The sequence below is a fragment of the Sciurus vulgaris genome (genome assembly GCF_902686455.1).
Source record: "Sciurus vulgaris genome assembly, chromosome: 4".
NCBI lineage: Eukaryota > Metazoa > Chordata > Mammalia > Rodentia > Sciuridae > Sciurus > Sciurus vulgaris.
The window spans coordinates 70,765,643-70,780,332 of NC_136464.1; positions in this window are offsets into that span (position 1 = coordinate 70,765,643).

A 14,690-nucleotide genomic window follows, 5' to 3' on the forward strand; every position below is an offset into this window, starting at 1 on the left:
GCCCAACCTACTTCCCGGAAAGTTTCATAGTCATCACAGACTTGCAATCCAGTTAGGGGACAACACGGAGTCTGCATGAAGCTTTATTTTGGAGAAGGATCTCACACTGTTTCCTCAACAACAACCAGGATCCAGGCTACATAGCTACATAAGATCTTGAGAAGGGAGTTATTGTCTGAATTCACAATGCTGGAGGAGTCATAGACTCATACATCCCAATCTCAGAGTCCCGACAGTCATTGCACCACACTAGCACAGGGGTTATGCTCTTAACAAATCTGACCCAGCAAAGAAACTGTGATCCCAGGATACAAGCTTGCCCAGTGACTGGCACTGAAAGAGATAGGTGTCTCAAAACAGAGAGGAAGGGACGGTGTTACGCTAAAGATCTGAAAGATCATGATGCTCATCCTCTGAGACTTTGACATGGCCAACCATGCATGGAATTATGTCAATGCCAGGAATGAAAGCAGATGTCACCATATTACCTACTACTGCTCCCCTCCACAGGTAGCTGTTTGTGGACTCACACTACCACTACTGCTGAGAGTGGGTGGTACAAAGGGAGTGCTATGGTTTCCATTACCACACACCCCCTTCCTGAATATACTCATTGTCCAGGCTAGGAGTAAGCATAAGGTTCCCACTGACAGTATCCTGTACTATCCAGCTTCACTCACAGCCAGGACTTAGGGCAGGTACAAAGGGGCCTTTGCAGTTGATGCTACTGTTGCTTCCCACACAACGGGTAGGCCAGTGCCACTGCCTGGGTTCAAAACAAATGTTTCAAGTTCTTACTGCTACTGGGGCTACAAGTGCGGAAGACCTCGCCACCGTCAGAGCTTACCTCGTAGTGTCAGTTACAGCAAAGCTGAGGAAACATCCATCATTTTACTGGTAACACCCATCTCAGTGCTGGACTGTCCAAAAAGCAAGCATCCCAAATCCACTTCTGTATGCACCACTGGTGCCAGGGTCATTACATTGTCCTCACCTCTGTATGGCCTTGGGGACAAGGAATCTCTCTGACACTACCAGTGTGCATGCTGTGCTCAAAGTTATTAATAGTCAAATGAGCTATTAGAAGACTAAAGTGGAGTGCCTAGCTGTATATAACCAAACATAGCATTGCATACCAAATTGATGACCCAAGATACACCATTAGAGAAATCATGTATTAAAGCTACACTATAAAATTGATAAGGATAATTGATCCAACAGATGTACAAATTTCAACATAGGAGCACAAGAAATATGAAGGAAGACAAATAAACAACATCATGCTTCCAAAACAGCAAAATAACTTTCTAGCAACAGATCCCAAAGAAAATAATAGTGACAAAGTTCCTGATAAAGAACATGAGCATCAAAAATAAGTTCCATGTTCAATGAGATTCAAGAGAATACAGTTGAACAAAAATAGGAAAATAAGGCATGATAGATTCAGCAAAAAGATAAAGATCTTGAAATAGAACTGGACAAATCTCAGAAATGAGGACTAAGTTGTTCAAATATACAATTGAAAAACTGTACAAACCAAAGAAATAATATTTACCTTGCAAGAGTCTTTTGAAATATCTTACATACCAGGAGAGAGAAAAAAATAAAAAGGAAGGAAAAAATACCAATAAACAAACAAAAGGAAGGAAGGAAGAAAGAAAGAAGAAAAAATCTTTAAGACTCTAGCAACACCATTGAATGAACGAATGTCCTTATTTTTGAACTCACTGAAAGGAAAGAAAAAGGGAAGGCACCATAAAATATTAAATAAAATAACAACTGAAAATTTCCCTAATTTGGGGAAAGACCTGGTCATTCAGGTATAGGAGACCCATAAGACTCCAAATAGATATGATCAGAAAAAATCTGCACCCTGAAATTTTATTTTCAAATGGTTAAAAGTAAGAGACAAAGAGAAAATTCTAAAATTGCAAGAGAAAAATTACAGGTCGTATTTAAGGGAACTCCAATTAGACTAACAGAAGATTTCTCAACAGCAACATTATAGGCAAGGAGGGAATGAAATGATGTATTACTATACCAAGCAAATCTATGCTTTAGAAATTAAGAACTAAAGGCTTTTCAAGATGACAAAAAGCTGAAAGGAATCATCATCATCAGACTAGGTTTACAAAAGATACTTATGGGAGTCCTAGATCCAGAAGTATAAAAAGATAATGACCATTATGAAAATATATGGAGATATAAAGCAACTGGTACACATACAAAAGAGAAATGGAAAATAATCAAACATTTTCAACACCATAAACTGCTAAACCACACATAAACAAAAAGAGTGGAAGTTTAGAACAAATGACATTTAAAACAAATAGAAAAAAGACTAACAAATGCTAGGAGTAAGTCCTTACATATCAACAATAATCTTGAATGTAAATGGACTTAATTCCCTAATTAAAAGATATAAACTGACTGAGTGGATATGAAAATGACCTAGTAATATTCATCTTACCAGAAATTGAACCAACGAAGACTTTCAGACTGAAAGATAGAAAAGGATATTCCATTCAAACATAAACCAAAAAAAAACAGGGGTAACTTTTCTTGTATTAGACAAAAGAAACTTAAAACATAAATTGTAAAAAGATATGAAGACAGTCAGTATTAATGAAGGCATCAATTCAACAAGAAGATAAAATGATTATAAATGTACATGTATCTAATTCTGGAGAACCCAATTTATAAAACAAGTCTTTTTTTTAATTTAAAGGAAGAAACAATATTCAATACAATAATAGTGGGAGATTTCAACACTACATTTCTTAGAACTAAACAATCACAAAAATCCTAAGAATAAATTTAACCAAGGAAGGGAAAGTCTTTGCAATAAAAATTATAGGACTCTGACAAAAGAAACTGAAGAGAATGCCCACATACACACACTCACAAACAATGGGAAGACCTACCATGTTCATAGATGAGAAGAATTAATATTGCCAAAATGTCCATACTTCCTAAATTTTTGTATGGACTTGATGTAATTCTCACCACATACCAATGATATTATGCATAAAAAATAGAAAAAAAAAGTTCTTTAAATTTATATGGAAGCACAGAAGACAGAATAGTCAAAATAATCTTGATTAAAAAGCATTGAATGGGAAGTATGACATTACCTGATTTTAAAATATACCACAAAACTACAGTCATCAAAACAAAATGGTATTGGCATTAAAAATAAACAGGCCAATGGAACAAAATTGAGTGATCAGAAATGACTACAAACATCGACAGCCAACTGATTTTTTTTTTTTTTGACACTATGTATTGAATCCAGGGGTGCTTAACCAGTAAGCATTTATCCCCAACCATTTTTAAAATTAAGACAGGGTCTTACTAAATTGCTTAGGGCCTGGTTAAGTTCCTGCAACTGGCCTTGAACTTGTGATCCTCCTTCCTCAGCCTTCAGAGTTGCTGGGATTATAGGCTTCACCACCATGCCTGGCTGTAGCCAACTAATTTTTTGACAAAAGTATTGAGAAAATGTATTGGAGAAATCAGTCTTTTCAATAAATGCTGCTGAAAAATTGGGTATCCACATACAGAAAAATGAAACTAGATTCCCATCTTTTACCAGATAAAAATAATCAACCCAATATGAGTTGAAATAATGAAACTATTAGAAGACTACTTAGAGAGAATTCTTCAAGAAATTGGAATAAACAAAGATTTTTTTTTATTCCGTTTTTTTTTTTAAATTGGTACAAAACTTAGAAGCACAGGAAATGAAAGCAAAAATACAAGTAGAATTATATCAAGCAAAGTAGTTCTTCAAAACAAGAAAAAAAAAAAAAAAAAAAAAAAAAAAAACCAGGTTGCAAATAATAGAGTGAAGAGGCAACCTATAGAATGGAAAAAAAGTATTTATAAGCTATAATTTAGGCAAAGGGTTGATATCCACAGTATGAAAGTAACTCTCAAATGCAAAAGCAAAAATCATAATAGACCTAAATAGTCATTTTTCAAAGGAAGAAATATAAATGGTCAACAAGTATATGAAAAAATGCTCAATAGCACTAATCATCAGGGGAATGCAAATCAAAACCACAATGAAATACCATCAAACTCTGGTAAGAATGGCTATAAGCAAAAAGACAAAAGATATCAAGTGCTAGGGAGGATTATGGAGAAAGGGGTTCCTTTTTCCACTGTTTGCAGGAATGTAAGCTAGTATTACCATCATGGAAAAGAGTAAGGAGGTTCTTCAAAAAATTAAAAATAAAACTACCATATAATCACACTACTGTGTATACATGCCAAAGAAATAAAATCAGAATGTTAAAGAGGCACCCACCCTCCTATGTTTACTGCAGCACTCTTTACAATTGACAAGTTATCACGTCAATTTAAGTGTCCATCTATCGATGAATTCATGAGGAAAATACAATAAAAAGGAATGAAATCCTGTCATTTGTTAGAACATGGATGAAATGGGAGATCCTTAAGTGAAATAAGCCAGGAACAGAAAGACTAGTACTATCTGATCTCACCCATGTGGAATATCATAATGTTGATTTCATAGAAGTTGAGGGCAGAATGTTTGTTTCTAGAGGATGGGAAGAGCAAGTGGGAGAGAAGGATGGGGAAATTAAATGTTATTCTATGTATACATATTGAAACATCACATGACATGCCTTTAATACGTCTAGTTTTTAGATTTTTATGTATCAACTTTAAAAGTTAAGCATGTTCATTCAGAAAAAAAAATTAAGACTATCAACGGTCCAGGAATTGACTAACTTCTAAGAGTCAGTCATGTTTATTTGATAAATTACAAGAGGGTGTATATATTGTCAACTTTTATTCCTGTTTTTCTTTTTATTGAGATATGCTTATATTTTTTTAAATGCCTATTTATTAAGGACACAGTTTGATAAGTTTCCTAAGGTATAGAACATTGCCTTTTTTTCCCCAAATATACATCCCCAGTCCTCCCTTCCCATTTTACATAGATAATCACTATTTTGATTTCTGTCCTATTAGATTACTTAAGATAAAATGGACTCAGAATGTAGAGTCTTTTGCTTTAATTCTTTAACTCAAGCATTTAAAAAAATTTCCATGTTGCTGTGTGAATCAGTATCATCCTCTGTAATTTCCAGGTAATATTCCATTACATGAATATATAACTATTTCTTTGTTTTACAGTGGCAGATACCATACAATTTAAAAATATTTGTTTTATCAATAAAGCTACATTTATCATATTATAAGTAGGCACATTCTTTGCATCTGTGTTCCTATGTATATGTTCATACACACGTAGCACTTGTAATATGTATTCTATGTAATGTTTTTGCATAATAAAATAGGAATAGAATTTTTCATCATAAAGAAATTTTAATGTCTATTTATAAGCAACAGTTTTCTAAAATGGTTGTACAATTTTATACCCATACCAGTAATGCATGAGAGATAAAATTATTTAGTACAGGCTTTACAATATTTGCTTTTAATTATTTAGTTGTTCTATGTAACAGTGGTGCCCTGAAGTACTCTATTGTGGAATTGATTGGTATTTCTCCAATGAAGACTGATACTGCCCTTTTCCCCATGCTTATCAACCATTTATAAACCCACAGAATGTTTTGTTGCCACTAGATTTCTGTTTTATTATTGATTTTTTGGAAGTTCTTACAACTCTGGATACATGCTATGTTAGCAATGTGTGTCATTGTTTTTGCTCATTCTGATCTTGCTTTTTCATCTTAATGATATATAGTGATAACCAAATTATTTTTTCATTCTTTTTATTTTGAGGAACATTTTATTAACTGAGCAATAAATATGCATTATTTTGATGCTTCTTTAATTAACAAACTACAATGAAAACATTCCTCTGTTTTTTAATACTAATTATCTTGGTCAATATGCATTCTCTCCTAAAAGTTCCATTGGAACTCAGTATTTTTTTAAAAAAAAATAGTTTTTAGAGCAGATAGATCTACACTGACACATGATTATGAAGCTTATTCTTGCTATTATGTATTCTATGAGTCTGAACAAATGCATAATGGCATGAATCCAACATTCTGGTGTCATACAGAATAATTCCACTGCCTTAAACACCTTCTGCTCTCCACCTATTCATTCCTCCTTCTTCCCTAGACACTGATACCCATTGATCTTTTGTGATTTCCATAGTTTTAACTTTACCAAAATGTCATATAGTTTGAATCCTCTAGTATGTAGACTTTTCAGATTGATTGCTTTCACTCAGTAATATGCATTTATGGTTCTTCTGTTTTTTCAAAGAATTGGTACCTTATTTATTTATTTAGGTACTGGAAATTAAACTCAGGGGCACTCAACCACTCAGCCACATTCCCAGCACTATTTTGTATTTTATTTAGAAATGGGGTCTCACTGAATTGCTTAGTGCCTTGCTATTGCTGAGTCCAGCTTTGAATCTCGCTATCCTCCCACCTCAGCCTACCAAAACACGGGGATCACAGGCCTGCGTGGCAGCAGGGCCCTCACTTATTTTTAACACTGAATAAGATTCTGTTCTCAGATGTACTACAGTTTATTTCTTCATTCACCTTCTGAAGGGTTGGTCTACTTCCAGATTTGGCAATTAAGAATAAAGCTGTCACAAACATAAATGTGCAGGTTAGAGTCAAAACGTGTGTCTTTAAGTCATTTGGGTAAATACCTAGAAGTAGGATTATTGAATCACATGGTAAGAGGTGTTTCGTTTTGTAATAAGCTGCCAAACTTTTCTAAAGTGTCTGTGCACTTGTTATTCCTACCAGCAATGAACGCAAGTTCCAACTCCACGTACCCACCAGCATTTGATATTTTCAGTGTTCCGGATGTTGATTGTTGTATTAGATTTGTAGTGGTGCCTCAATATTGTGTTACATTATATTTTCCTAAAAACATCTGATGTGGGACATATTTAATATGCTTGTTGCTGTCTGTATAATTTATTTGGCGAGATGTCTGTCGAAGATTTGACTCAATTTTTGGCTTTTTTTGTTATTGTTGAGTTTTGAGATTTCTTTGCATATCTCGAATAGCAGTCTTTAATCAGATGTATTTTTTTAATAATTCAGTTATTTTGATTCATTGTAAACAAATGGAGTACAACTTGTTTCTCTGGTTTTATATGAAAGAGAATCATACCATTTATGTAATCATACACGTACATAGGGTAATGATGTTTGTCTCATTCTGTTATTTTTTCTTACCCCCACCCCTTCTATCCTTTTTTTCCTCTATACAATCCATCCTTCCTCCATTCTTGCTTCCCTCCCACCCCCACATTATGTATGATCATCCGTTTATCAGAGAGATCATTTGGCATTTGTTTTTTGGGATTGACTTATCTTACTTAGCATCATATTCTCCAATTTCATCCATTTGCCTGCAAATGCCATAATTGAATTATTCTTTATGGCTGAGTAATATTCCATTGTGTATATATACCGCAGTTTCTTTATCCATTCATTTATTGAAGGGCATCTAGGTTACTTACACAATCTAGCTATTGTGAATTGAGCAGCTATGAACATTGATGTGGCTGCATCACTGTAGTATGCTGATTTTAAGTCCTTTGGGGATAGGACAAGGAGCTGGGTAAAATGGTGATTCCATTCCAAGTTTTTTAAGGAATCTCCACACTGCTTTCCAGAGTGGCTGCACTGATTTTCAACTGCACCAGCAATGTATGAGTGTACCTTTTTCCCCACATCCTCGCCAACACCTATTGTTGCTTGTATTCTTGATAATCACCATTCAAATTGGGGTGAGATGGAATTTTAGGGTAATTTTGATTTGAATTTCTCTTATTACTAGAGATGTTGAACAGTTTTTCATATATCCGTTGATTGCTTGTAGCTCCTGTTCTGTGAAGTGTCTGTTCATTTCCTTAGCCCATTTGTTGATTGGGTTATTTGAGCTCTTGGTGTAAAGGTTTTTTTGAGTTCTTTATAGATTCTGGAGATTAGTGCTCTATCTGAAGTATGTGTGCCAAAAATTTTCTCCCACTCTGTAGGCTCTCTCTTCATATTGCTGACAGTTTCGTTTGCTGAGAGAAAGCTTTTTCGTTTGAATCTATCCCAATTATTTGTCCTTGTTTTTATTTCTTTTGCTTTGGGAGTCATGGTAAGGAAGTCTGATCCTAAGCCTACATTTTGAAGATTTGGACCTACTTTTTCTTCTATAATCTGCAGGGTCTCTGGTCTAACTCCAAGGTCCTTGATCCATTTTGAGTTGAATTTTGTGCAGGGTGAGAGATAGGGGTTTAATTTCATTCTGCTACTTATGCTTTTCCAGTTTTTCCAGAATCATTTGTTGAACAAGCCCTCTTTTCTCCATTGCATATTTTTGGCACCTTTGTCTAGAATGAGAAAAATGTATCTATTTGGGTTTGTGTCCATGTCCTCTATTCTGTACCATTGATCTACCTGTCTTTTGGGGATAATATCATGCCGTTGTTGTTACTATTGCTTTGTAGTGTAGTTGAAGTTCTGGTATTGTGATATCCCCTGCTTCACTCTTCCTACTAAGGATTGCTTTAGCTATTCTAGGTCTCCAAATGAATTTCATGATTGCTTGATCTATTTCTCTGAGGTACATCATTGGGATTTTAATTGGAATTGTGTTGAATTTGTATAGTACTTTTGATAGTATGGCCATTTTGACAATATTAACTCTGCCTATCCAAGAACATGGGAGATCTTTCCATCATCTAAGGTTTTCTTTAATTTCGTTCTTTAGTGTTCTATAGTTCTCATTGCAGATGTTTTTCACCTCTTTTGATAGATTGATTCCCAAGTATTTTATTTTTTTCAAAGCTATTGTGAATGGAGTTAGTTTTCCTAAATTCTTTTTCAGGATTCATCACTTATGAATAAAAATGCATTAGATTTATGAGCATTGATCTTGTAACCTGCTACTTTACTGAATTCATTATGAGTTCTAGAATTTTTGTGGTTAAACTTTTCGGCTCCCCTAAATATAGAATCATGTCTATGGCAAATAGAAATAGTTTTAGTTCCTCTTTTCCTATTCATATTCCTTTCATTTCTTTGGTCTGTCTAATTGCTCTGGCTAGAGTTTCAACAATGATGTTGAGTAGAAGTGGTGTAAGAGGGCATCCCTGCCTTGTTCCAGTTTTTAAAGGGGAATACTTTCAGTTTTTCTCAATTTAGAATGATATTGGCCGTGGACTTAGCATAGATAGCCTTTACAATGTTGAGGAATGTTTCTAGTACCCCTGTTTCTTCTAGTGTTTAGAGCATGAAGGGGGTGCTGTATTTCATCAAATGTTTTTTCTGCATCTATTGAAATAATCATGTGATTCTTAACTCTAAGTCTGTTGATAAGGTGAATTACATTTATTGATTTCCGGATGTTGAACCAACCTTGCATCCTTGGGATAAAACTCATTTGATTATGGTGCACTATCTTTTTAATATATTTTTGTATGTGATTTGGTAAAATTTTGTGAAGAATTTTTGCATATATGTTCATTAGGGATATTGGTCTGAGATTTTCTTCCCTCAATGTGTTTCTGTCTGGTTTTGGTATCAGGGTGATATTAACTTCATAGAATGAATTTGGTTCATGATTCTCTTCTATTTCATGGAACACTTTGAGGAGAATTGGAGTGAGCTCTTTGAAGGTCTTGAAGAACTCAGCTGAGAATCCATCTAGTCCCGGACTTTTCTTGTTGGTAGGCTTTTGATGACTTATTCTATTTCATTGCTTGAAATTGATCTATTTAAATTGTTTATGTTCTCCTGATTCAGTTTGGGTGGATCATATGTCTCCAGAAACCTATTGATGTCTTCAATACTTTCTATTTTGTTGGAGTATAGATTTTCAAAATAGTTTCTAATTATGTTTTGTATTTCAATAGTGTCTGTCGTGATATTTCCCCTTTCATCCTGAATTTTAGTAATTTGAGTTTTCTCTCTCCTTTGCTTTGTGAGTATGACTAAATGTTTATCAATTTTGTTTATTTTTTCAAAGAATCAACTATTTATTTTGTTAATTTTTTGAATTGTTTCTTTTGTTTCAATTTCATTAATTTCAGCACTGATTTTAACTATTTCCTGTCTTCTACTACTTTGAGTGTTGTTCAGTTCTTTTTCTAGGATTTTAAACTGTAGTGTTAGGTCACTTATTTGTTGACTTTTTCTTCTTTTATTGAATGTGTTCCATGAAATGAATTTTCCTCTTATTACTGCTCTCATAGTGTCCCAGAGATTTTGATATGTTGTATCTTTGTTCTCATTTACCTCTAAGAATTTTTTTTTTATTTTCCCCATGATATCTTCTGTCATCCATGCATCATTCAGTAGCATTATTTAATCTCCAGTTGTTGCAGTAGTTTTCGTTTTTTTTTTCCATTGATTTCTAAATTCACTCCATTATGATCTGATAGAATACAAGGTAGTATCTCTATCTTTTTGTATTTGCTAAGAGTATCTTTGTGGCATAGAATATGGTCTACTTTAGAGAAGGATCCATGTGCTGCTGCTGAGAAGAAAGTGTATTTGCTCATTGATGAATGGAATATTCCATATATGTCTGTTAAGTCTAAATTATTGACTGTGTTATTGAGATCTATGGTTTCTTTTTTCAATTTTTATTTGGAAGATCTGTCCAGTGGTGAGACAGGTTTGTTAAAGTCACCTAGTATTATTGTGTTGTGGTCTATTTGATTTCTGGAATTGAGAAGGATTTGTTTGACATACAAGGATGAGCCACTGTTTGGGGCATAGATGTTTATGATTGTTATATCTTGCTGATTTATGCTTCCCTTAAGCAGTATGAAATATCCTTCTTTATCCCTTCTGACTGACTTTGGCTTGAAGTCCACATCATCTGAAATGAGGATGGATAATCCGGCTATTTTTGCTGTGCATGGTATGCTTTTCTCCATCCTTTCACCTTTAGTCTGTGGGTATCTTTTTCTATGAGATGAGTCTGTTGAAGGCAGCATATTGTTGGATCTTTCTTTTTAATCCAATCTGCCAGTCTATGTCTTTTGATTGATGAGTTCAGACCATTAACATTCAGGGTTATTATTCAGATATGATTTGTATTCCTGGTCATTTGGCTCTTTTTTTTTTTTTTTTTTTTTTTTTTGACACCACTTGGTTTCTCCTTTATTTGGCTATTCCTTTAGGGTAGTTCCTCCCTTTGCTGATTTACATCTTTGTTTTTCATCTCTTCCTCATGGAACATTTTGTTGAGAATGTTCTGTAGTGCCAGCTTTCTATTTGTAAACTCTTTTAGCTTTTGTTTGTCGTGGAAGGATTTTATTTCGTCATCTAATCTGAAAATAAGTTTTGCTGGGTATAAGATTCTTGGTTGACATCCATTTTCTTTCAGAGCTTGAAAAATGCTGTTCCAGGTCCTTCTAACTTTTAGGGTCTGGGTTGAGAAATCTCCTGATATCCATATCAGTTTCCCCCTGAATTTAATTTGATTTTTTTCTCTCACTGCCTTTAAAATTCTATCTTTATTTTATATGTTAGTTATTTTCATCATAATGTGCCTTGGTGTGGGTCTGTTGTAATTTTGTACATTTGGTGTACTATAAGCCTCTTGAATTTGATTTTCCGGTTCATTCTTCGGATTTGGGAAATTTTCTGATATTATTTCTTTGAATAGATTGTTCATTCCTTTAGTTTGTTTATCTGAGCCTTCCTCAATCCCAATAATTCTTAAGTTTTGTCTTTTCATGATATCCCATAATTCTTGGAGATTCTATTTATGATTTCTTACCATCTTCTCTGTTGGGTCAACTTTGTTTTCAAGATTAAATATTCTGTCTTCAATGTCTGAGGTTCTGTCTTGCAAGTGTTCTATCTTATTGGTTATGTTTTTATGGAGCTTTTCATTTGATTTATTGTTTCCTTCATTTCAATAATTTTTTTTGAGAATCTCTATCTCTTTGTTGAAATGATCCTTTGCTTCCTGTATATGCTATTTTAACTGTTGATTGGTGACATCATCCAATGCCTGCATTTAATCTCTTATCTCATCATGTGCTTCTCTGATCATTTTTATTATGTACATTCTGAACTCCCTTTCAGATGTTTCTTATGCCATACTGTCCTTGGGTCTTATTGATGTAGCATCTAGGTTTGTTTGGGACACTTTCCTTGTTTTCTTATATTGCTCATGTATCCTTCCCCTCTAGGAGTGCAAATCTGATGTATTGCAGTTTCCCCCCTATAGACTTATAGTGTCCCTGCAGGTTTCCAATAACTCACCTCCTAGTCTTCAGTAGACTGAAGTCTTGGAGGAATTTGATAATTAAGTGAACCAAAAAGTATGCTGCCCTTCTAGGGATGGTAGCCTCCAGGTAGGTTATATTCCCTGCTAGTGGGCAGAGGCAGCTCCACATGTTACGGATGATCAACCACAGGGGCACCAGACTGTAAGCTGAGGTCTGGCTGGTTTGTGCCTGGGTCTCTGGGCCTACCACCCTGGCATGGAAGTCTCACCTGTGGGCTCTGTGCTTGTCCTGGCTTCTCAATATTTCTTCTTCTTGCATCCAAAGTCATGGACAACATGGAATGCAGTCACCCTCTAGCCCACCATCTTGGATCTCCCAGATGTATTTTTTTAGACTATTTTCTTCCACCTTATGACTTATCCTCTAATTCTCTCTTTTTTTAAAAATTTTTAAATTTTTATTTGTTCCAATTAGTCATACAAGACAGTGGAATGCATGTGTACATTTGGATAGATCAGGAATAAATAGAGTGCAATCTCTCATTCTTCTAACTACACATATTGCAGGCTCACACTGGTCATGCAGTTATACATGCAGATGAGGTGATAATGTCTGCTTCAATCCACTGTCATTCCTTCTCCTTTCCGCCTTCCCCTCCCCCATTTGCTCCCCTCTACCTAATACAAAGTAACTCTATTCTTCCCTCTCCTCTCCCCCTATTTCTTTTTATTGTAAACAAATGGGATACATGTTGTTTCTCTGTACATGGAGTAAAGGTGTACCATTTGTGTAATCATAAATTTACATAGGGTAAAGTTGTTTGATTCATTCTGTTATTTTTCCCTTCCCCCATCCCTCACACCCATCTTTTCCCTCTATGCAGTCCTTCATTCCTCCATTCTTGCCCCCCTCCCTGCCCTAACTCTAACCCTAACACTAACCCCTCCCAAACCCATTATGTGTCATCATCCACTTATCAGCGAGATCATTGGTCCTTTGGTTTTTTGAGATTGACTTATCTCACTTAGCATGATATTCTCCACTTTCATCCATTTGCCTGCAAAAGCCATAATTTTATTATTCTTCATGGCAGAGTAATATTCCATTGTGTGTGTGTGTGTGTGTATATATATACATATCACAGTTTCTTTTTCCATTCATCAATTGAAGGGCATCGATGTTGGTTCCACAATCTGGCTATTGTGAATTGAGCAGCTATGAACATTGATGTGGCTGTATCTCTGTAGAATGCTGATTTTAAGTCCTTTGGGTAAAGGGCAAGGAGTGGGATAGCTGAGTCAAATGCTGGTTCCATTCCAAGTTTTCTAAGGAATCTCCACACTGCTTTCCAGAGTGGCTGCACTAATTTGCAACCCAACCAGCAATGTATGAGTGTACCTTTTTCCCCACATCTTCGCCAACACCTATTGTTGCTCGTATTCTTGATAATCCCCATTCTAATTGGGGTGAGATGGAATCTTAGGGTGGTTTTGATTTCCATTTCTCTTATTACTAGAGATGTTGAATATTTTATCATATGTTTGTTGATTACTTGTAGATCTTCTTCTGTGAAGTGTCTGTTCATTTCCTTAGCCCATTTGTCCATTGGGTTATTTGCATTCTTGGTGTATAGTTTTTTGAATTCTTTATGTATTCTGCAGATTCGTGCTCTATCTGGAGTATGATTGGCAAAGATTTACTCCCACTCTGTAGGCTCTTTCTTCATATTACCGATAGTTTCCTTTGCTGAGAGAAAGCTTTTTAGTTTGAATCTATCCCAGTTATTGAATCTTGCTTTTATTTCTTGTGCTATGGGAGTCCTGTTGAGGAAGTGTGGTCCTAAGCCGACATGTTGAAGCTCTGGACCTACTTTTTCTTCTATAAGATGAAGGGTCTCTGGTCTGATTCTGAGGTCCATAATCCATTTTGAGTTTAGTTTTGTGCACAGTGAGAGATATGGGTTTAGTTTCATTCTGTTGCATATGGATTTCCAATTTTCCCAGCATTTGTTGAAGAGGCTATCTTTTCTACATTGCATATGTTTGGCACCTTTGTCTAGTATGAGAAAATTGTATTTATTTGGCTTTGTGTCCATGTCCTCTATTCTGTACCATTGATTTACCTGTCTATTTTGGTACCAATACCATGCCGTTTTTGTTACTATTGCTTTGTAGTAGAGTTGAAGTTCTGGTATTGCGATACCCCCAGCTTCATTTTTCCTTGGAAGGATTGCTTTAGCTATTCTGGGTTTCTTATTCTTCCAGATTAATTTCATAATTGCTTGCTCTATTTCTGTAAGGTACATCATTGGGGTTTTAATTGGAATTGCATTGAATCTGTATAGCACTTTTGGTAGTATGGCCATTTTGACAATATTAATTCTTCCTATCCAAGAACAAGGGAGATCTTTCTCTCTTCTAAGGTTTTCTTTAATTTCTTTCTTTGGTGTTCTGTAGTTCTCATTGTAGAG